Below are 24,042 nucleotides of genomic sequence, written 5' to 3' on the forward strand. Positions count from 1 at the left end.
CCCGGTCGATAAACACACATCACAAAAATGTACTAATAGTAAAAAAATGTCAATTTTCAATATTCAATTAATTCAAATGTAGATCGTCACACTACCTTTAACTTTAGCGATAGGTAGGGGGCCCGCCAAATATTCTAGCCTGGCGGGCCACTTCATGATGTGGGGACCATGGGAATAATAGTAGGTATGGTAAATGCTTTCAAATCACAATGCAATTATATTAATATATTAGAACTAGGGATTCCAATCCCGGGCTATTTTCGATGCCTATGAATCCCGGGATTGATAAACATAATCCCGGGATTGATTGTTTTTATCAATTTTTATGGAAAATAAAATAAAAGCGAAAATATAACAGAAAAAATACTTTTAATAAAAAATAACTACATTAGAAATAAATTGAGTTTGAATGAAGTTTGATTTATACCCATGTGTAGGTTGCCGATTCATTTTATTTTTTCACATAAATTATTAAAAATTGAAAGATTGGAAAAAAACAATGCTTCGCACTTTTAACAAAGTAATTCCACTATGATATCATACGTTTTACGGCAGTTTCATATTTGTCTGACTAATTAGATTTATGAAGCGGAAAGGCCACAAGTACGCCATGATTATTTGCTTTAATATTTTAAATCTTGCTAATCCATTCATTAAGTCCTTACTATCAGAAACAGCAATCTCCTATTAAATTCACATTATTATTTAAATTACAATATTATTTACTCCGTTAAACTTGTGTATTTTATAGATTGAACGTATACAATATTAACAATAAAACAAAACAAAATAAAAGCGAAAATATAACAGAAAAACACTTTCTGAGAGAGTATATTATAACCAATAAAAAAAATCTTTTTTGAAAAAAGTAAGCCACCCCGGCCGAGAATCGAACCCTGCATCTCCACGGGTTTACGCCCCATCCGTCGCATTTAACCAATATACTACGGCGTGACATACTAGATATATATTCTTAAATCTTGTGAATTATTCGTTGAATAAAAAAAATAGTTAATTAACAATAAATGTCTTAAATTGTATAAATTATACTAGATTTATTTTTGACCGATTTTATCAATGTTATTTGTAAATATAAAAATTTTATATTAACAATGGGAAAAATGCTAATCCCGGGATTGTCAAATTGTAATCCCGAAATCCCGGGATCAGAATTTTGGCTCAGGATTGGATTCCCTAATTACAACTAACATGTAAAGGGTTTTTTACGTTTTCACGACTCACTTCATCCGGTGCGATTAGGGATTAGAATACCGGTATTTCAAAACCGGTATTCAATTATTTATCGATACTGAAATACCGGTTTCAAAAATCTAAAATACCGGTATTTTCGGTATTGAGACATCATGACAGACTTACTACTATATTGTATAATAAATTTAGCGAATGAGTTGTATAATACTGCCAAAATGCAAATATATTGAAACCGAGAAAAGGGTTAAATACCAGTAAAACAAAATCCTTCAAATATACTTAAGTATAGAGTTGTCGCGATCAATTAACATACTTCGAAAACGAAAACATTCGTGGAAAATATTTCCAATTATTCTATGGATAACTATTGAACCAATGTTGTATATCCAACAAACCCGGACTTATCAAGGCCTGAACAAAAACGATGCATAAGTGCGAGTGAGAAAGTATTCGGCACCCTTATAATCTCTGCGACATGCGCTAGAGTAATATAAAAGGTTTACAGATGTGGGAGATGGTTTGCTACGGTGTCGCCGGCAAATCTTAGGTTATTGCCTAACTAAGCGTCGATAACCGTGTTACTAAAAATTGCTATTTTTTGTGTTAAACATAAAGTCAGTGGTACATATTTTTAGTTAATTAAGTAGATAAGATGGTTTTGTGTGTTGTATTAAAATATGGTAGCCGTACTGATAAGCAAGAAGATGGTATTACGTTTCATAGATAAGTTGATACATGTTCATGATAATTTATTTGTACATTATTATGTATTTTAATATCAGTGACCTAGTGTTTCTTTAAAATAACTTAAATTATGGATATCTTTATCTAATGGTTGCATTTTGACCGCTTAAAAATACTATATAACGTGAAAAAATAGAAAATTATATTCTAATTCTGAGCGTCTAGTGCGAGCACTTTGGGCGAGCACTAGCGAAATGGTCTATGGTCTCAAACATTTGTGTACGAATGCGTTCGCTCGCCCACAAACCAAACGCACGGCACGCAGCTTCATTTAGCAACGGGTGGCGTCTAGATGTATCTATAGTCTAAGGGACTTATAGTATTTTCAAAAATTAGCAGTTATAAAATATTATGATCAATACATATATTTATAACGGTCAACATAATAAATGAAGGTAGGTACTTTAGGTTGCTATAAAATAGTGTTTTAAATAAATATTGTAATAGTCTATTTTTATTGGAATGTATTTCTTTGTTTGTATCATATGTTTTAATGAATACCGGTATTCAATAATAAATACCGAAATACCGGTATTGATATATTCAATCGGCATTGCAATCCCTAGGTGCGATCGACCAAAATCAATTTCGCGATCGTCGCGTTGGACATGGCTCATCCGGAAGATGTCTGATCGTAGATATAACATCATACTCTCGTGCCCTCAATTGGCATCGAAAAAAGAATTCACATAGATACGCCTAAAAGTCAACCATCTATAAACTTTGACAGGACGTACGTCATTAGATTTAATATCGCAAAAATGAAATTTGATTTAGACTGTTCATTTTATGTGATATTAAACATGCAATAAATTCTCATTTGTACGACTTAAGTGTCTATTCATTGGGACAACATGTCGGTTTTAATAACTCGAAATAGGATAATAAAATAATAATATACATGTTATTATCTCGCTCTGGCTAGAAGACGTTTTGGAAAATTTACGCGTTTTAAAACTGAAATAATTAAGCAAAGGGTGGGGGCTTAGTTTTTCAGGCGACGTTTTAACACATTTTTTCTATGCAACCAGAGCAAAGCAGATGCGACAAATTTATTAATAGGCACCGATGTAACATTACTGTGACGACTCAAATCGTGGTTATATTTTTTCTGTTATTATACAGACCTATCAAATAAGAGATATATTATATTACTTGAGGTTGTATGGATATTATCCGTGGCTTTATCCAATTGACTTTCTCTTAGTTATGCTTAAATACCTACTGCAGTCTGCAATTTAGAAGAGATCTTTATTAAGCTACGTATTTTTTTCGATGTATACCTACGAGGTATAAATGAGAACTTTTCTATGCTGGGCAGTGTAAAAAGAAAAATATTTTTGAAGTTACACTTCTTTTGGCGCGTTTGGGAAAACAGATCAGAGCAAGGCCTGAACAAAAACGATGCATGAGTGCGAGTGAGAAAGTATTCGGCACCCTTATAATCTCTGCGACACGCGCTAGAGTAAGATAAAAGATCTACGTATGTGTGAGTTAGTTTCCAAAAGTTTCGCGGGAAAATCGTGGCGAACCGCTTCACTTAGCGTCGATAACCTGTGACCTCGTGTTGCTAAAATTGCTATTTTTTGTGTTAAACATAAACGTAAATATTTTCAGTTAATTAAGCAGAAAAGATAGTTCTGTGTGTTGTATTAAAATATGGAAGCCGTATTGATAAGCAAGAAGATGGTATTACGTTTCATAGGTAAGTTGATACATGTTCGTGATAATTTATTTGTATATTATTATATATTTTAATATCAGTGACCTAGTGTTTCTTTAAAATAACTTAAATTATGGATATCTTTATCTAATGTTTGCATTTTGACCGCTTAAAAATACTATATAACGTGAAAAAATAGAAAATTATATTTTAATTCTGAGCGTCTAGTGCGAGCACTTTGGGCGAGCACTAGCGAAATGGTCTATGGTCTCGAACATTTGTAGACGAATGCGTTCTCTCGCCCACAAACCAAACGCACGGCACGCGGCTTCATTTAGCAATGCAACGGGTGGCGTCTAGATCTATCTATAATCTATGGATCAGAGTGTATTTTTGGCATGTGACGAAGTTGCACGCGCCGATGCAACACATAATTTATTATTATGATTATATTCATTTCGGTCTCAGGGGTACACGCGCATGCGCATAGTGTCATTTAGTTAGTCGTTCAATACAACGAAGTAAACAGAACGTGTCGTAAACATAACCAATGTTGTGTCATAATAAATATATATGTTTATAAACAATTTCTAGAGACTAATATTCTACACTGTTAATTTATATTCATAAAACTTTATTTATATTGGAATGTATATTTATTTTTCATTGTAAAGATTGTGCATCAAGATTTGAGGCCATATGTAAGTATTATTTATGATTATTTATATTAATAAATAAATAAATTTTGTGAATGTTAAGTTGGTAAATAATTCAAAAAAATATATTAATATTTGATTTTTTATTAATTCATCATGGGCACTTCTGAATCGATTATAACCGCTGTATGGCAAAGATGAGTTTTGGTCCAATACAATAATTAAATTACAATTATCATGAGCTATATGAGACACAGAGGAATAGCGTACTTTTGCATCAACCTAATCTACTGTAGGTAATATTAAAAGACTCAGGTAGCCACTTATTTTGTTGTGTTACGCTAAAGAAGTATGATTTATTTTAAGTCAAAGATAAACTTTCAATTGTGAAAAATGTAATAAAATGTTTCAAAATTTGTTGAATTGGACCCTATCTTAATATTACATATATTTTATGGTCATATTTATTATTAAAATTTAGTTTATTAAGTTTTCTAAGCATCGCTTAAGAGATTTTTGACTAATTCATAGTTTTAATATTTTTTTATATCTATTTTAAAAACATCGATTTTTATAAAAATATAAATGTGTATAACTTGAAAATCTTTTTATTTATTATTAAAATTTAGTTTATTAAGTTTTCTAATCATCGCCTAAAAGATTTTAGACTAATTCATAGTTTTAAGGATCTTTATATTTATTTTACAAAACAACGATCTATTAAAAAGAAAATTACCTACTTGAAATCCTTATTATTTATATCAAATCTAACTTCGGTACCTATGGTCACAATATTAAAGCACAATGAAGATCGATCGAGCTTCAACTGCGTATAACTTAAATCCTTTAAATTAAGTTTGTGACACTACTATATCTCTCGTGCGATCTCCTCACACAATCCAGACCGTTTCACATGGCGGCAATAACAGTAAATTGATACAACGCGGCGCCCTCGCGCATTACTGCCACAACTTTTTTTAGTCATCATTCGTCTAATTTGATTTATTCGAAAGCGCCTAATGAGACGTGCGGTGTTAAACTGAACTATTAGCGCCATATTGGGTTCGTTTCTTCGCTAAGTGACTCAATATTCAACAGTTTATTATTTTTGTCGTAGTAATTTATTAGACAGATACTTATTCCCAAAGAGTTGTGTGCTATTTTATCACAAATAAATATTATAACGATAGTTCATTGTATGCTTCTGTTTTATTCTGAACAAAAGTGTGTTAGTAAGTCCCCAGGTCAGGTGGTTTCCAAACCCTCGTTATCAGCTAGCTTAAGACCATTGCAGCTGTTCATACTCACAAGGAGAAGCACATCATCCGCATAGGCAATAATACTGCAGTCGTGTGGACAAAAAGTTTGCGGCATTTTATGGCGAGCGACAGTTTTTTTTCTCATCGACAATTATTGACAGTAATTTACTATAAGATCTAGTGAATGCCAACCAAGGTCTTGAGAAGTTGCTCCTGCGACACTCTCAACTCTATGTTGAAGGGCGCCTAACGTTCGTTACGCCACGGTATACACCTATATAACGGGTATTGAAACGCGGCGGGTGGTGGTGGAATAAACAAGTATATAAATGCTTGTAACACTTAAATAAGCCGTGTTTATCTCAGTGCAGCACTGACAAATAATTTAACGTTAACGGGACACTGTGTTCGATTATAGATAGGTATTATTGAATAATTAAGGAACTGAGGATTTAATGGTATCAAGTGACATATTAGTACAAAAATGAGTTCAGACCACATTTAACATCACATATTTACGTGTGAAAAGGGATTCAAACTTGTAACTACTTTGGAAGAAACTTCAGTGTATAAAATAATGTTATTTTCATAGTAACATAAGCATGGCCCCCACAAAGGGGAGGCTGACAGGGCTCTAGCCTGGAGGCCCGGGCTCAGGAAGGGCTGGGCGCGGCGTGGCGAATCGACCAGATAAGTGATTTAAATACACATCACAAATTCGCCTGCGGGGCTATTTATCTTCAATATTATTATTATTTAAAATTATGTGGTTGTTAGCGATGGTGCCCACAGAACGCGTCGGGCGCGCGAAGTCCGCGTATGCAGTGTTTATTCATAACCATAATCACACGTCTCTCGCCGCGCATTACCCTTCACCTATGTAGTAAGCGGCCCAAGTAGCACAAAATAAATATTATTACAGCGCCTCTCATAACAAAGCAATAAAAATATTATATTATTTCGGGGCTTGTAATTAAAATTTACGACGACATAATTCAACCAGCGATAAACTGAACACGCAATAAAATAAAACAATGACTTCTCTGTAATTAAATAATTGCTTTCCGCCCGTCGATCCACGATGCCTCGCGCAGCGTGTTTTTGCTCGTTGTGTTCAATGAATGGACTCCATTGTATTTTCTTTCATTCGTATCGCCGAGAAGCGGTGATTCGCGAAAAAACGATGATTCATGCGGCGCGCGCGTATAATGCGTCGCCATATCCAGTGGGCGCTGGCGTATTTGATTACGTTGTATTTTCAATGATTTATGCGCCACTTGTAGAAATTTTGCGCGAGTGCGGCGCCCGACGCGTTCTGTGGGCACCATCGCTTACGGTACAATTTTTAATTGTATATCGATACTCGACAACTCCATAATTGAAATATACAAAAAACACTAAAACACATTTATTTTAACGCGTACACCATTTTTTTTGAAAACGCTACTGTAGAGCGTCACACTACCTTTATCTTTAGCGATATGTAGGGGGGCCGTCAAAGATCCTAGCCTGGAGGCCCGCTTCAGGATGTGGGGGCCATGAACATAAGTACTTATATATAATTCAAACGTTTTGTACTGTCGTACGCCTCTTCAAACGCGAATACATATCAATATTTTCTATTAAAATATTATAAAAAAGGATCATTTTTCTAACAATGCCTCACTTACCCAGAATGTTGAAATCATTTACGTAGGATTTTTAATCGTATATATTTAAAATTTGAATTAGCTGGTTACATGTGGGGAAAATTCAAATTCAATTTTTTTTTACATACCGTGAACTTTACAAAATATAAATTTAAGACGTTCACAACACGACACTTAAAAGAAACAGTGTAAAGAAGAAATAAATATATGCAGTATCACAAAAACAGTATGAAAAAGTAAAGTAAAAGGTACAAAATTATAAAAAAAATATATACAAAATATAAATATAAAGCATGGAATCACACTGAATGAGCTAAGTGGACCCTATTTTAAGAATTTATAAAACAACGTCCACCTGTACTCATCCTCACGTAGATGGAATATATCAATATTCGAAGCGATTTGTTTGAACAGAGTTATTGCCTTTCCAATTGGCATCGCTAATGGCAGGTTAGTTCTGAGAACAAACAACTGATGCTCCCGATTTCTAAGATATTTATCAGGGACACACAAGTCAATACTACCAAGAAAAGCAGAGTTCTTATTTACACCACGTATAAGTCAAAAAAAAAATACGTGGCCAGATATTGATATCTTCTAGCATTTAAACTACAGTATGTAAGCATGGATTTCCAGGATTGCCATTTTGGCGCCGGTAAAGATTAATAAAATGCTTACATTTGGTAGGTACATCTTGAATGAGCAAGATGTCAATAAAATATCTCTAATAATATAAAGTAATTCATTAAACTATAAAGGTATAAGATCCTATAATAAGGTATCATCATCATCAGCCGGGGTCAATCCACTGCTGGATGAATGCCTCCCCAAGCTTCTTCCGACTCTCTTGGTCCTGTGTCGTTCGCTGCCACGTATTTCCGCCGAATTTTATCAGTTCGTCAATCCAGTGGCTTTTAGGGCAACCCTGTGGCCGTTTCGTGCCCCTTGGGTACCACTGGATGACGGCATTTGTCCAGCGGCTGTCCTTTCGGCGAGCAATGAACCTCGCCCATCTCCATTTCAGCTGTTTGGCAACGTCTATTACATCGCGTACTCCTGTCTACTTCCTAACCCATTCGTTTCTCTTACGGTCCTTTCGCGTGATGCCCAACATACACCTCCCCATGCCTCCCTGTGCGACTCTTAGCCTTTGGACATCTCTCGTGTTGAGGGTCCACGTCTCGCAGCCATACGTGAGCACGGGTAGCACACATTGGTTGAACACCCTACTCTTAAGACATAATGGTAGTTCTCTCTTGAAGATACTATCAGACGTCCGAAAGCACTCCATCCCAGCTTCGTTCTTCGAGCAATTTCATCGTGCATGCTTCCGTGTATGGGCACCTGCTGTCCGAGATAGACGTAGCTGCTGACTTGCTCGAGTTGGGTGCCATTAATACAGATAATCGCAGGGTCCGAAAAACAGTTCCTCATCACTTTTGTCTTTATAATAAGGTATAAGATCCTATAAAATATTAGAGGTTCTTAATAATAATAATACAAAAGAGACTGGACAGATGACAGAGAATTCATCGAATTAAATCGAATGCGGAAGACACATGACCGGATGCATTGGATGGAAATTGGAGAAGCCTATTTCTAGCAGTGGACGTCTACAGGACGGAGAAAAAGTGAATCCACGCATCTTTATCGACGACAAGGTGGCAATCATCCAATTGTCCTGGTGTTTATTTAAATGGCAGCGCCCAATTTATTGTCCTTAACCCTTGACTATGCAGACGTATTCATTAAATGTTCAGTTCCTCAATCATGCATTTTGTGAGTAGGTACTAGATAGGTGTATGTAAATAAACACTTTAGTTTATATTACAGACCGTGTCGCATGCAAGGGGGCGTGCGGGAAAACGAGAGTAATGATCTAATTAGACAGATATTTACGAGTAAAATATAAAAATGCGTGTGTATTCGGCGAGTTTAGACGGACGTAAATCACCGCGATGCGTGTATTTGTCGCGATATATAATTAAACGTATGATGCCTCCAGTATTATTTGTGACTAAATAAAACGTCGTCGGAATTGAGCAGGGGTCCCAAACAGCTGTTTCAAAACAAGCTACAACTCAAGAGTTACAACAAGACAAATTAAAGCATATAATAATAATTACTCACCAAATCCTTTATGTCAGACTTTCGTTAAGTTTGGCAGAATAAATCTTTATAAAAAAACTAACTGTAGTTAAATCTATCCTATTATTTATACTTTGCATACATAATAGCATGAAGTCTAATGAAATTAAGTATAATTAATTAATTAAATTTTTAATGAGATCCCTGCGGCTGATGCATAATGAAAATGTTTTTAAAATCTCTACCGCCCACCATGAATGCTGGAACGCCCACTAGTGGGCAGTAGAGACCAGGTTGACCACCCTGAGCATACGAAAAGTCTATGGGAGCCTGGAATCTTTGCTGCGATTGACCGAAATTCATCTCGCGATCGACGCGTTGAGTGTCGGCTGCTTTCAGATTGTGAAATGTATTTCTAAATAAATGCTAACTCAGATACGTTGATAATGAACTTTATTGGATAATAACGTTGTACGCGAATAAAATACACGTTGTGTCCAAAAGACGTAAGCTGCAAATACCGATTTATTATCTAAAGTTAGCTGAAAATTAAAAAAAAAGGAGTGAAGTGGGAAAAACGATTTAACTATCAGTTTTGTCGATTTTTCTTTAATTGACTCAATAATTAATATCAGATTAGGAATATAAAAACGAAATTATTAATTATCATCGCTTCACGGTTATGTCTATTTTGTATTTCAACTTTGATCGAAAAGCATGCCCCCCCCCCCCCCAAGGGGGGCTGACAGGGCTCTATCCTGGGGGTCCAGGGTCTGAGGGGGCCGTCGTGGCGGGTCGACCTAGCAAGTGAGATAAACACACATCACAAATTTTCTCTAATGATAAAAAAATCGCCTGCGGCGCTATTTTACTTTAAGAATATTAACATTATAAAATATGTGGTTGTGTGATGCAAATTTTGATTATTGTGTGTCGATATTCGAAAACTTCATAATTCAAGTGGATTTATTTAAAAAAATACAAAAAATCGCTAAAAAATACATTGAATACCCTTAACTTTTCCTAGAACACCATTTGGAAAACGCTTCTTTAGCGCGTCACACTGCCTTTAACCATAACGATAGGTAGGGGGGGCACCAAAGATCCTGGCCTGGGCGCCCCCTTCAAGAATATGAATACGTTCCTCCTGTCAAATTTGATTTGTGTGGATTACGTCATTTTTCCTTTCTATAGACGATAGAGAAAATATATTAAATTAGTTTATTAATATATCAATATCGTTCTTTAAAAACTGAAAGCCAAGTTTGCGACCCCTGCGCGTGCGACATTTAGAGAAAGGAAATGGGCGTATACGGTTGGCGCGTTAGGGTCTGCCTAATTACGAAGATGTGTCACAAAAAGCTTTAGCAACACTGATTAGAATATTAAATATAATTGTCTTTTTAATGAAATTGTATTTTCATGACTTTGCACGTATGTAGGTACTTATAGTCTTCAAATCGAGGTCGATTGTTAAAAATAAAGGAATATAATTTCGCAACGAAAGTTGCATATTGAATAGTATATTATTGTTTTCTTGTTATATCATCATCATCATCAGCCGGGGTCAATCCACTGCTGGATGAAGGCATCCCCAAGCTTCTTCCAACTCTCTCGTCCTGTGTCGTTCGCTGCCACGTATTTCCGCCGAACTTTACCAGTTCGTCAATCCAGCGGCTTTTAGGGCGACCCTGTGGCCGTTTCGTGCCCCTTGGGTACCACTGGATGACGGCATTTGTCCAGCGGCCGTCCTTTCGGCGAGCAATGTGCCCCGCCCATCTCCATTTGAGCTGTTTGGCAACGTCTATTACATCGCGTACTCCTGTCTGCTTCCTAACCCATTCGTTTCTCTTACGGTCCTTTCGCGTGATGCCCAACATATACCTCTCCATGCCTCGCTGTGCGACTCTAGCCTTTGGACATCTCTCGTGTTGAGGGTCCACGTCTCGCAGCCATACGTGAGCACGGGTAGCACACATTGGTCAAACACCCTACGCTTAAGACACAATGGTAGGTCACTCTTGAAGATACTATTCAGACTTATTGTTATATAATATTATAATATATATATATATATATAGTATCATATTTGAATAAGTAGATACGCAGTTGATATTATAAATAATATAAAATAGGTACTCGATATAACTATAGGTATAACTGGCATGGAGAAATAATCATACATTTAATGCTGTTAATGATTCTTTAAATTGGTGGAACAAAAGAAAATGGTCAGTGACGTCCCTAGACAAATTGCCGCCCTAGGCAGCGCCAAAATGCCGCCCCATTTTTTTATCATCCTTTCATGACTCCAATATCTAAGAAATGTGTTGTGTGGATACATTACTAACAAAATATATACCACTAAATCTAATTTAAATGACATCTCTGCTTCAATAGACAATATTGCGAGTCCACGGTTTCAGATACATTCAAAATACACTCATAACTTCCAAAACTCGCGAGTGATAGGTATAGTGCAAAAATATTTGGATACATTTTAAATTACCTATGTAATTACCTACATATAATTCAAATAAAATTTGAAAATTTGCACGTGTTATTGCTACCCATTAAGAATGTGACGTCCAAGGACAACGGAAGTAAACTAGACATCGCGAACCAGAAAAAAATACAGTCCTGTTAAGCCTTTTATGTTAAGTAATTAATAATTTTTGGTTCCAACCAGTGAGCTGAATTTTTTAATAGAAAGATATTTCCGTCATTACTAAGTTTAGGTAGGTAGCTTTTTTTCTATATATCGTCTATGTTCTGGCACACTGGAGAATACTAGTTTTGAGTAATTTGACTTTGAAGTTGTTAAAATGTTTGAAATGGTCTATCATGTGAGTTTATTAAGTAATCGTAAAAAGGATGACTTTAAAATAAAGACTGTTTATTTATTAAGAAGGTTTCCAGACAGTAAAGATTGAAATAAGGAGCATTTTGGTACTAACTCAATATGTCATTTTTTCGAATTAGTGTCTTCTGCCAGAACAGTGACGATATTATAACTAATGATTCTCCTCGATTTGCCGTCCTTCGAGTAACTGCCGCCCCTAAACGATGCTCAATCTGCCTACCCCCACGGGACGTCACTGAAAATGGTTACATGTAGATTGTACGTAAAACATTTCACCGTGGCACAGTTCGCCGTGAGCTTTCATATCGGAAAGAGATGACCGTATACTATACGGTCTCCAATTTTATTAGATTCAATACGAACATTAATTCAATTTTTATACTTGATTTTCACAAAATTTGTAAAATTAAGAATGAAAACCTAACCTAACCTAACAATCAATAATCCAGTATATCGGCTATTTTCAAAATTTGTTTGCTGCTGGTTTCCCGCAAACCAACAAGAACCTTGTTTTATTTAGACATGAATTTTAAATCAGTACTATACGACCCAAAGAGGTTGGACGGTCTTTAATTTCCGATACAACATTTCACAGTGAAGTGTGATACGGCGAACTGCATACGTACAAATTTCCGGACACAAGGAAATAAGCCCCGCACTAAAGGAAAAAGGTTGTTGGCAGCTCAGATAAAAAAAACAAATCGTAAAAGGTTTAGAATCAGACAGTAAAGTGAATTTTTTCAATGGATAAAGTTAAGTCTTGTTGACGTGTCTGGAAATTTGTACGTATGCAATTCACCGTATCACACTTCAGCATGAAATGTTGCATCGGAAATTAAAGAGCGTCCAACCTCTTTGGGTCGTATAGTACTGACATAAAATGCATGTCTTCCGCGAAATACTATTTGGGGAACTCTATTGTAGAACATCAAACTTCCCTTAACCTTAGCGATAGGTAGAGGGCCCGCCAAACATCCTGACCTGGAGGGGCATGCTGGTATGACTTGAAACGATGCAAGAAGACTGGCTAGCGACAGGGATTCTTGGAGGGCTGATATGGAAAGAAAAGAAATTAATATATTATATAACTGCAACCTCTGGAACTGAAAGGAATGCATCATTTTAATAATTTTTAGTCTCTAGTTATTTTTATTCCATCAATGCAGGAAATAATAAGCGTCTATCTCTTCCATCCACGTTTGACATGGTTACGAGAGAGGGTATATCTCTACTCTCTAAAGGGGTAAGCATAGATTTACATCAATTTAATTTCTGATTTCTTTGCAAACATATGTAAACACGAGCGACAAAGAATATTGCGAAAAACATCATTTAACCTGGGCATTCTGCCACCGCTCTAATAAATTCAAAAAATTATAAGCAATTACTCAAAGTCTGGCCGTGAGATTCGAACCAATACTCTGCAGATAGCGAGGATATTTTTCATTTTTCTTGGAACTGTGCCTGATCTAATTTGCGATGGAAACGATTCCAATTAGCGACATTGGAACAAGATTGGTTCGTGCCAACGACTTGCTATATTATCGTAAAATGTCATTAGTAAGTAGGTACCATTATTATCAGTTAAACCATTTTTTTAAATTTCTACCGGAAGTAAATTTTTTTTTTTTTAAATGCTCGATTAACGAAAATAATATGATAATAATATTATCTAAGCAAAAAATGGTTTTAATAAATTATACGAAAATTGGTTAAAGTCATTATCTCTGTGAATTAAAAATACCAACAATAAATTGTAAATAATTATCAATCACACTCACTACTTCTAATAGATCTTCTTCTTATTGTGCCATCCCCTAGCGGAGATCGGCCACCATCAAGGCGATCTTATCTTTGTCGTCTGCTACCCGGAACAGTTCAGTGAAGCTGCACTCGTACCAATCACGGAGGTTCTTAAGCCACGAAATGCGGCGCCGTTCTTTGCTACGCTTCCCATTGATCTTTCCTTGAATGACAAGTTGGGGAATGCTGTATTTTTGTCCTCTCATAATGTGCCCGAAGTACTGTAGTTTCCTGGTGTTGATACTGTGTAGAACTTCTCGGTCCTTCCCCATTCGATTGAGAACTTCAACATTCGTCACCTGATCAGTCCAAGGAATTTTGTGGATGCGACTATACAGCCACATCTCGAAAGCTTCAAGTCTCCGTGACATCTCTTGGTTTAGCGTCCATACTTCCATACCATAGAAAAGAATTGAGAGAACATAACAACGTACCATACGCAGTCTCAGACCTAGGTTAAGATCTCGATTGCTAAGGAGGCGTCTCATTTTGAGATAGGCGCTCCTTGCGATCTCAATTCTAGTTTTTATTTCCTGAGACTGGTCCCATTTCTCATTGACCCATGTACCTAAATATTTATAATGGGTCACACGTTCGATTGGTTCGCTGTTAATGACAAAATTTGTGTTGGAATCTGGTGTCCCTATTTTTGATACTAGTAATAGTTTTGTTTTCTTGAGGTTCATTTTTAAACCATAAGAATTACTGACCTCATTAACCTTTTCTACCACTTGATGTAAACTCTTTAAACTATCAGCAATCAGCACAGTATCATCGTGCTAATAGATATATTATTATAAAATATTATTAGCATTGTGGCTCCTACAAGGGGGGTGGGGCTGACAGGGCTCTAGCTTGAAGGCCCGGTCTCATGGAGAGCGCATAGTGGCGAGTCAACGAGATAAGTGAGATAAACGCACATCACAAAATTTTTAATCTATTATGGTTTGTACCTATATAGGCAAGGTATTGTGGTTTGATTTAATAAAGGGAATATTTTGCAGTACTTATTCCACTTTAGTAAATAAATTTGGACCGGTTTCCTCTGAGGCAGACGAAACCGGTCCGAATTTATTTATTAAAGTGGAATAAGTACTACAAATAATTTTGCGTTTTATTAAATCAAACAACAGTAGCCTGCCTATATAGGTACCAAACCATAATAAATTAAAAATATTCTTCTATCCATAAAATATCCAAAATTATGAATTTGACATAATTTTAGATATTTCATAGATAGACGAATATTTTTCTGGTGTTACTACTGTGGCTTGGATTTGAAAGGGTTTTATTAAATTTATTAAGCCCTGCTTAAACCAAATCATAATAGATAAAATATATCGTCGGATATATTTTATATAATTTTATATAATAGATAAAATATATCTAGTGAGCTTGGAATCCGCATGGGTGTGGCGGGCTCTGCGTTCAACCAACTTGAAGTCACATGGAGGTCAAGGCTGTATTCTGTGAGGACCAAATGTCGTTTGTTTTACGCGTGCTACCTGTGCTCCTGTATGGCTGTGAGACATGGTATCTTACTAAGCTTCAAGAGTCTCGGCTTTTGAGCTTTGAGAATCGATGTCTCCGCCGAATCTTAGGGGTACATTGGTACGACCGCGTTACAAACACCCGAGTTCGTGAGCAGACACAACAGCCTTCGGTGATTGAAGCTATCACGAAGAGACGCTATACGTGGCTGGGACACGTATTCCGGATGCCGCCAAAGAGTGCGGCACTTCGTACCCTTGTGGCACAGCCTCAAGGGTTCCGTCGCTGTGGCCGGCCCTCCCTCACCCTGCAGCGGTGCTACAAGAGCGACCTACGTGCTGCAGGTCTAACATGGCGGGAGGCACAAGAGTTGGCAATGGACCAAGGAAAATGGCGCCAACTTGTGCTTGCCCTATGCCCCAATGTTGGGACGTGACAGGGTGGAAGAAGAAGAAGAAGATACTGCCAAATGTTGGTAAGTCTCGAAATCGTGTTATGGAGTAATCGCAATTTGAAAGTTTGGCATGCCCTCTAAAATCAGGCATAATGCTAATTTCTTTGTGCTTTATTTATTTAGATGAATTGAAGTATTAACTGTTATCCCTGCATGTTAAAAAATGTAAAAATTAAATTTATCATACAAAATAATCGCATTTTGTAAGGTGAGGTGGGACTTACAAACCTTTGGTAGAAATGAATCAGCTCTTTTGACAGTTATCTGTGCATAGCATTATGTTAGGATTGAAGAAAGGGAAGGTTTATAGGCAAAAGAAATAAATTGTAAAGCAATTTTATATTATCAATGATCAATTTCAATGCATTTATAAATATTGTAATGGACATACAGCAGTTCATATTACAAAAGACACATAATATAAGTAATACTTAACATACAAATTTCGAAATTTATTATAGTAAAATGTCATAGGAATTACATTATTTTCAACACTACACAGTGGGAAAATCAGGAAAATAATAAAATTACATAAACTTATTTAATAAAAGAAAAGCATGAACTAATAAAGAGAAAACACTTAAAATAAATGGTGTTAATTAACCTGGGTACACCAAAATAGCATACAAACTTCTATAATACAATAATTATAAAATAAATTAATTTATTAATCGACAATCAATAGTTGATTTTAAAAACATTCATAATACAAGACACTCTTAACATAAAAGTATTGATATCACAGAAATGTATAATACTTCGATGAATTAAGGACATAATAAATAATTACAAGATAAAAAGAAATTTTTATATACTTACAACGTTTTTAATTTTTCTGTTGAATCATATAAACTTGACTTGACTAGCTTAAACGATCAAAAAAATTTGTACTTGATAGAAATAATACTGAAATGTCATTTTGACATTCATATTGATTTCCATAGTAACGCACGTACCTATGTATTAATAATTTAGTTGCTATGACCCCAGACCCAATAGCAACCAATAATGGTGTCGAAATAACGTTTCATACAAAACAGGATTAACTGAAAATGAATTCAATTCTACCCTAAGATGGCTAAAAGTATTAAAAAAATGCATTGGCATCGTGTTCTGATATATTCTAAAAGTTTCAAATGTCTAGCTAGTCGGGAACGTAGTTAAAAATCGATTGCAAGATTTGTACCGGACAAATAAGAATACGAGCTAATAAAAACGTTGTAAAATATACAAACTTATATTGAAATGGCACATGAATAAAGAGATAAATTTACAAATAATTGATTTTAACATGATTCTATTCACTATTTCATTTCTTTTTAACACAATTCAATGATTAATATAATAAACACTAAACTATACCGTCTTCTCCGATTCCATTATTACTTCAAGAACGTTCGGTAATAATGTTTCTACATGATGCACTTGTAGGTAGTCCTTTTTACCATGATACATTCATGTGGAATTATTCCAGCACGACACATTTTTTTTCTTTTCTTTTCTTTAGTTCTGTTATCACAACATTCTTTAATTCACTATACCTATACATTGGTAACAGTCCGCCCTCTCATAAAATGATTAATAAAAAAGTAGTATAATGTCCGGTATGGGCAATGATTTTGGTGACCCTTGATTTCTTCCGTAGGAGTTGATAACATCATAGGTCCGTGGAACAATTGGACATATTTATGCAAAAAGTAGCGAGTCCACAAAAAATAAAAATAAATGAGATATGATATAGATCAGATGCGAGAAGGTTTTCTCTACGTTCTGCTGAAAATCGTCAAACCGCAAACAAATTATTCTTGAAATAAAATACTATTTACAATTTTACATACATTTTTAATATCATGTTGTTGCTAAAGTGCCATTATCTCAGCTCGACATTATTGTGGACTTAATAAATCTTATTTACGTAGTTATGTATTTTTATTAAAATAATGAATAGCTAAAAAACTATGTTCTATATATCGGATGACCTTGATTTCTTTTCTAGCATACATATTTATATATAGACCATGACCCCCACATCCTGAAGCGGGCCCCCAAGCCAGGATCTATAGCGGGGCCCCCTACCTATCGCTAAGGTTAAGGACAGTGTGATTTTCTACAGTAGTGTTCCCCAGGTGGTTTCCACGGAAACCCGGGGTTAAGGGCTTTCCGTGTATTTTTAGCGATTTTTAAATAAATCCAGTTGATTTATTGAGTTGTTGGCACTCAGCAAAATATTATGAAGCATTGATCGAGACCTTCTTTTATGGTACCCAAGTGACATGGAACCCTTCGCCATATTGGATAAAAAGCCATTTTGTAAGTCTAAGTCAGGAAACACAAATAAAAGTCTGCGCTCGAATTATCATTAAATTATATCAATCATCATAATACATCAATTACATTGCACAGCCACATATTTCTTAATGTTAATAATTATCAAGGAAAATAGCCTTTTTTCACTATTAGAGTAAATTTGTGGTGTATGTTTTTCTCATTTAACTGGTCGACTTGCCACACCGGGCCCCCAGAATAGAGCCCTGTCAGCCCCCCCCCCCCCTTGTGGGGGCCATGATATAGACTCATAATCAGTTATTAACTCTAAATACCTAAACTATCGACTTACCAACTTTGGCACCGACCCGACGATTTTCTTCTATCTATAAAATAACTAAACGAATAATTTTGACTATTATCTACTGTGGCTTCAATTTGACAGGTTATAATTGAATTTAAAAAAAAAAACTAACAAACACATTGCAGTCTTGATTCAATAAAATAAGTGCGTTTGACTGACAAAGTTTAGTGCGCACTATTTATCATCATCATCAGCCTGAATCTATCCACTACTGGATGAAGGCCTCTCCAAGCCGATTCGACTTCTCTCGGTCCTGTGCGTTGCGTTGCCACGTTGCCGCAGAGCTTTATCATTCCATCGATCCAGCGGCCTCTAGATCTACCTTGCGGACGTTTTGTACTTCTTGGATACTTACCACTGGATGACTAAATTTGTCCAACGATTGTCCCTTCTTTGAGCTATGTGCCAGCCCATCTCCTTTTGAGCCTTTTAACGAACTCTATCCCATCGCAAACCCTCGTCTGCTTCCTTATCCACTCATTTATTTTTTGTCCTTTCGCGTTATCCCAGCACGCACATCTCCATACCACGATGTGCGACTCTAAGTTTCTAGATCTCGCTTTTACTCAGGGTCCATGTTTCACACGCATATGTGACTACGGGAAGCACACACGGGTTGAACACTTTGCGGTTTCGGCACAGCGGAAGGTCACTTTTGAAGACATTTTTCAGGCGGCCAAAAACACTCCAGTTCAGCTTTACTCTACGAACAATTTCAACAGATATATGTACATCCATTTATAGTCACTTGTTTTCCCAATTTGTATAAATATTTAATATATACGATCACTGCATGTTGGCCATTCGGCGTAAAAACCTCAGTTTATCTGCTTGATTGTGATAATCATGCACAACTTCTCAGTATTATTAAACTAATTATTTCACTGTACCTAGTCAGAGTCACCCAAGCATTTTGAACATGCATAGAGATATATACCTAGCTTGCCGGCAACACCGAGCTGAGTCCCGTTTTTAATTGAGGCTTTCCAGCGATTAGAAATGCAGAAATTATATGATTTGATTTTTTACGGCGTATTGAAAATCTGTATTATTAAAAATTTATACAACATATTGAGACATGACAATTTCAATATTACCTGCCACTGGATGACTAAATTTTTCCAACGATTGTCTTTTCTTCGAGCTATGTGTCCACCCCATTTCCTATTCACATCATCTATTCCTATCACTATTTATATCGCATCTTAAAAGCCTACCTAAACCCTTCGCCACTGGTAATACGAGGGTGGGTCAATAATTCCTTAGAAAAAAGCATTAAAACAGTTTTTATTTTTGTATTTTTTTTTTATTTCTCAACATAATCTCCTTGGAGCTCAATACACTTGGTTAGACGTTTCTCAATTTTTTTTAAACCGTCAGAAAAATAAGTTTTCGGAAGGTCCTCAAAATAAGCATTTGTCCGATCGATGACTTCTTCATTTGAAAAAAAACGTTGTCCACTTAGCCATTTTTTTAAGTTTGGGAAAAGGAAAAAGTCACTGGGGGCTAAATCTGGCGAAAACGGTGGGTGGTCGACCAATTCGAACTTCAATTCTTCAATTTTAGCCATTGATCGTAAACATGTGTGAACACGGGCATTGTCCTGATGAAAGAGGATTTTTTTCCTGTTTAAATGAGGCCGTTTTTCTTCAATTTCGTTTTTTAGCTGGTCCAATAAAGATGCATAATAATCCCCTGTTATTGTTTTTCCTTTTTCCAAATAGTCAACGAAAATAATTCCACGTACATCCCAAAATACAGTAGCCATAACCTTACCAGCTGATTTTACGGTTTTCACCTTCTTTGGACATGGTTCGCCTTTCGCAATCCACTGCTTTGACTGTTCTTTCGTCTCGGGAGTATAGTGGTGTATCCATGTTTCATCTACAGTCACAAAGCGACGAAAAAATTCATCCGGATTGCGTTGCATGAGCGACAACAGGGCTTTAGAGGCCACCACCCTATTGCGTTTATTGTCGACTGTGAGCAAACGCGGCACCCATCTTGCAGAAACTTTTTTCATGCCCAATTTGTCATGTAAAATAGAAATGACGCTACCTTTTGAGATCCCTGTAACCTCAATTATCTCACTCAACTTTAATCTTCGGTCACTTAACACCATATCGTGGATTTTATTGATCATTTCTGGTGTAGTCACCTCTACAGGACGTCCTGAGCGTGGTTCATCCTTTGTTGATGTACGACCACGTTTAAATTCATTTAACCAGTTATAAATAGTTGCAAGTGAAGGAGCAGATATGCCGTGAACTAAATCCAACTCATTTTTTATTTCCTTTGCTGTTAACCCTTTTATATTAAAATGTTTAATAACAGCTCTAAACTCAATTTTCTCCATTTTTGTAAACAAGCAATTTTTTTTTTTAAATGTACGAAAATAAAAAACAACAACCCGACCAATCTGATTGAAACTTCGCAGCATACTGAATCGGTAGTGCCGCTGCATGAAAACAAACCGCTTACAGTACTAGTCGCGCCACCTGTCGGCTTTTCTAAGGACTTATTGACCCACCCTCGTACATGCAGTATATGCTATTACTAAGAGTTGTCTTCGGAAGTTCTTTCTGGAAGTGTCCCAGCATAGTTTTGAGGGGCGCTTCTCAGCCATTATGTACGCCACGGTACACACTCTAAATGGAGAGATAACATGGCGGTGGCGGGTAGTGAAGGGAAAAGCGATCAGCGTCGTGCAAATGCACTGATGAAAGAGTTGGAGGAAAACAACTTTGTTTTTCTTTGCCGGACGCATTTCCCAGAGACCGAATTTAATTTTCTCCATTTAGATTTTCACATCGCGAGGTGTAAATTACTGTCATTAAACAATTTGGGAAGCCACGCCCCCTAACTTATCCATTGGCCCGCGGGCAATTAACTCGAATTAAACGAGACAGGAGAAGATGTCGCGGATTTCAAACCAAAATAGCCTCTCAGGCCGCGAAAAGTAGGGACGCGTTTGACTTGGCTTTCGGGATATTAAATGATCACATCTTGTCGTGTTAATAGTTATCCCGTGATACGCCCCGTCAGTGGCGTCCCAGGATTACTGCTAGACAATGACATATTAAATGGACGACTCACTTCATACCCGGCGCGCACGAGAAATTGTGCATGAAAGTCATTTACAGATGTATAGGTAGATGTCACGTGACCATTGATGTATCCGTTTCCATTATGCGATACAAGCTTCGAGAATTTATAGTAATATAACCTTTATTGTAATGGCGTATTAGTGTCATGACTCATTGCGTTAGAAACAGATTCTCGGTTACTTACGACTTCTCGGAGATTAGACGCAAGTGAGCTCAGCGAATCACAGGCGACTGACTGTCCAATGGTTCCTGTCATTCAATTGCATTGAATAAACATTCATCAATATCTTAAAATGGCATTTTATAAATAATAAATAATACTAATACATGCAAAGTGATATCCCATCTTTCTTGGAGTGTTTAGTAGATTTTTTTACAATTTTTAACTAGGCACATTGGCATTTTGTAACACAATAATAACGGTGGAGTCGAGACCTGACAGTCAGAAATTTTGTATGGGCAGACCCAGCGGTGTCGCCAGACCGCTTGCAAGCAGAATGTTCATTTGAGCGTAGGATACCGATATTAAAATATGAATTTCGCCATCCGGCAGACCCGACACAAAGTGAGTGTCATTTTATTTTCTAGATGCTTCGTCCATATTAATGTCATTGCTGCTAGATCAATTATTATCTAATCTAATTTTATTATATTCACAATTTTTTATTTCGACAAGGGTTCCCTATTCAAAAGCTTGTCAGATCCAAAAGATATCGGTTAATTCACTTGGAAATTAAACTGATTAATCTGACTGATCAAGAATTAGTGTAAACTCACTTCTCTCTTTATGGATCAAATTGAACATAAAATTCCCATACGTTTACCTACGAAAATGTACTAAAAACTTTTTAACCATTGGTTTTGACTTATATTTACGAGATTTATTTTATTGTGTTAACTGTCATGGTGTAAATGCATTGTATTATTGATTTAATTTAATAAAAACGCAAAAAATAGTACATGTTCCACTTTTAATAAATAAATCTGGACCGGTTTCATCCGCCTCAGACGGACATTTTCAACTGAATAATCTTTATAAAACAGGCATTTATCAAAATAAATTCAAAAGGCGACACAAATAATTTACCAATACATTGAAAGTTAATTCATTAATGTGGTAGGTTATTTGTGTCGCCTTTTGAATTTGTTTTGATAAATGACTGTTTTATAAAGATTGTTTAGTTGAAAATGTCCATCAAAGGCGGACGAAACCGGTCCAGATTTATTTATTAAAAGTGGAAATAAGTACTAAAATAATTTTTGGGTTTTTATTAAATTAAAACAATTTACGAGATTTGGTATAATGAAGACAAAACATCGCAATACTGTGGGTATACATTGCGCATAAGAGTAAAATTGTCCTCGAAATGACCACGACTTAATAAGTCATATACCTAATAAAAAACAACCTCATTTGTCATATTATATTTATTTGAATTAAAAAAATATATTTTATATAACTATTTTGATCCCCGCCCAATTTTCAAAATAATAAAACCGGACCTTAGGTATCTAACACCGGTCCACTCTTCCAGAAAATTTAAGAGCACTCATCTGGCGCGGATTAAGCGTCGGCCTATAGCGTCGTGGATCTCAGGTTCGAATCCTGGGTTTGGCAAGTACACATATTGTTTTTCAATTTGTGTATGACTCAGAGTATGAACCTAATAGATTGAGCAAATTTCTGACATCCATTTCTCATAAAAACAAAATCTGTTAATACAAACCTCCACCCTGTGCAGGCCCGTATGATTTTATTAGGATCGGAGATGATCGGGGGTTGGCTAGATTCTTTGTGTGACACTCTTTTTTAATTGTTAAAAGCTTTGATTTTGTTTCCCAAATAATCTTTAAATTAATGATTCTGCAATATAAAAATGGTTTTTTGTGCAAGACAGAATAGAATCATGGAAACCATTTAAAACTTTGATGAGATTGAATAGCAAACGGGTGTTTTTTTGATGTTGCTTAGATATAACTTCGAAAGGGTAATCCTCAAACCAAACTGTGATACTGCTCTCACTTTTTGACATTTATAGTATAATCTGGCAAATCATCACGAATAGTGTCCAAAATTACTTTGAATATGATTCGTCGATTCGCCCAACTTATAGAAGTTGTTTTACGGTAAAATTGCGTTCGAAGATTAATCTCGTTTTCGGCTTAATAGGTTTGCTAATAAACAAAATTGCCATAAAGTGTAATATTTAGTAATCCAGTCTAATGTATATAATGGTGAAAAAGCTTTAACAAAATTTTAGCTGTGAAAGCCTGCAATCGTGTTATTTTTTCCATAGTTCGGAACTAGAAAAAAAACAAATCTCTAAAATGTAATATTATTTTCTATTTTCATCCAAGTCGCGAAATTTCAAAGCACCCCACTGCGAGCAGGATATAAATATTTCACGCCGAAAACATTTCCAA

The sequence above is a fragment of the Rhyacophila brunnea genome, unplaced genomic scaffold, assembly GCF_057557595.1.
Source record: "Rhyacophila brunnea isolate RB1 unplaced genomic scaffold, BYU_Rbru_1.0 scaffold_15, whole genome shotgun sequence".
In the NCBI taxonomy this organism is placed as follows: Eukaryota; Metazoa; Arthropoda; class Insecta; order Trichoptera; family Rhyacophilidae; genus Rhyacophila; species Rhyacophila brunnea.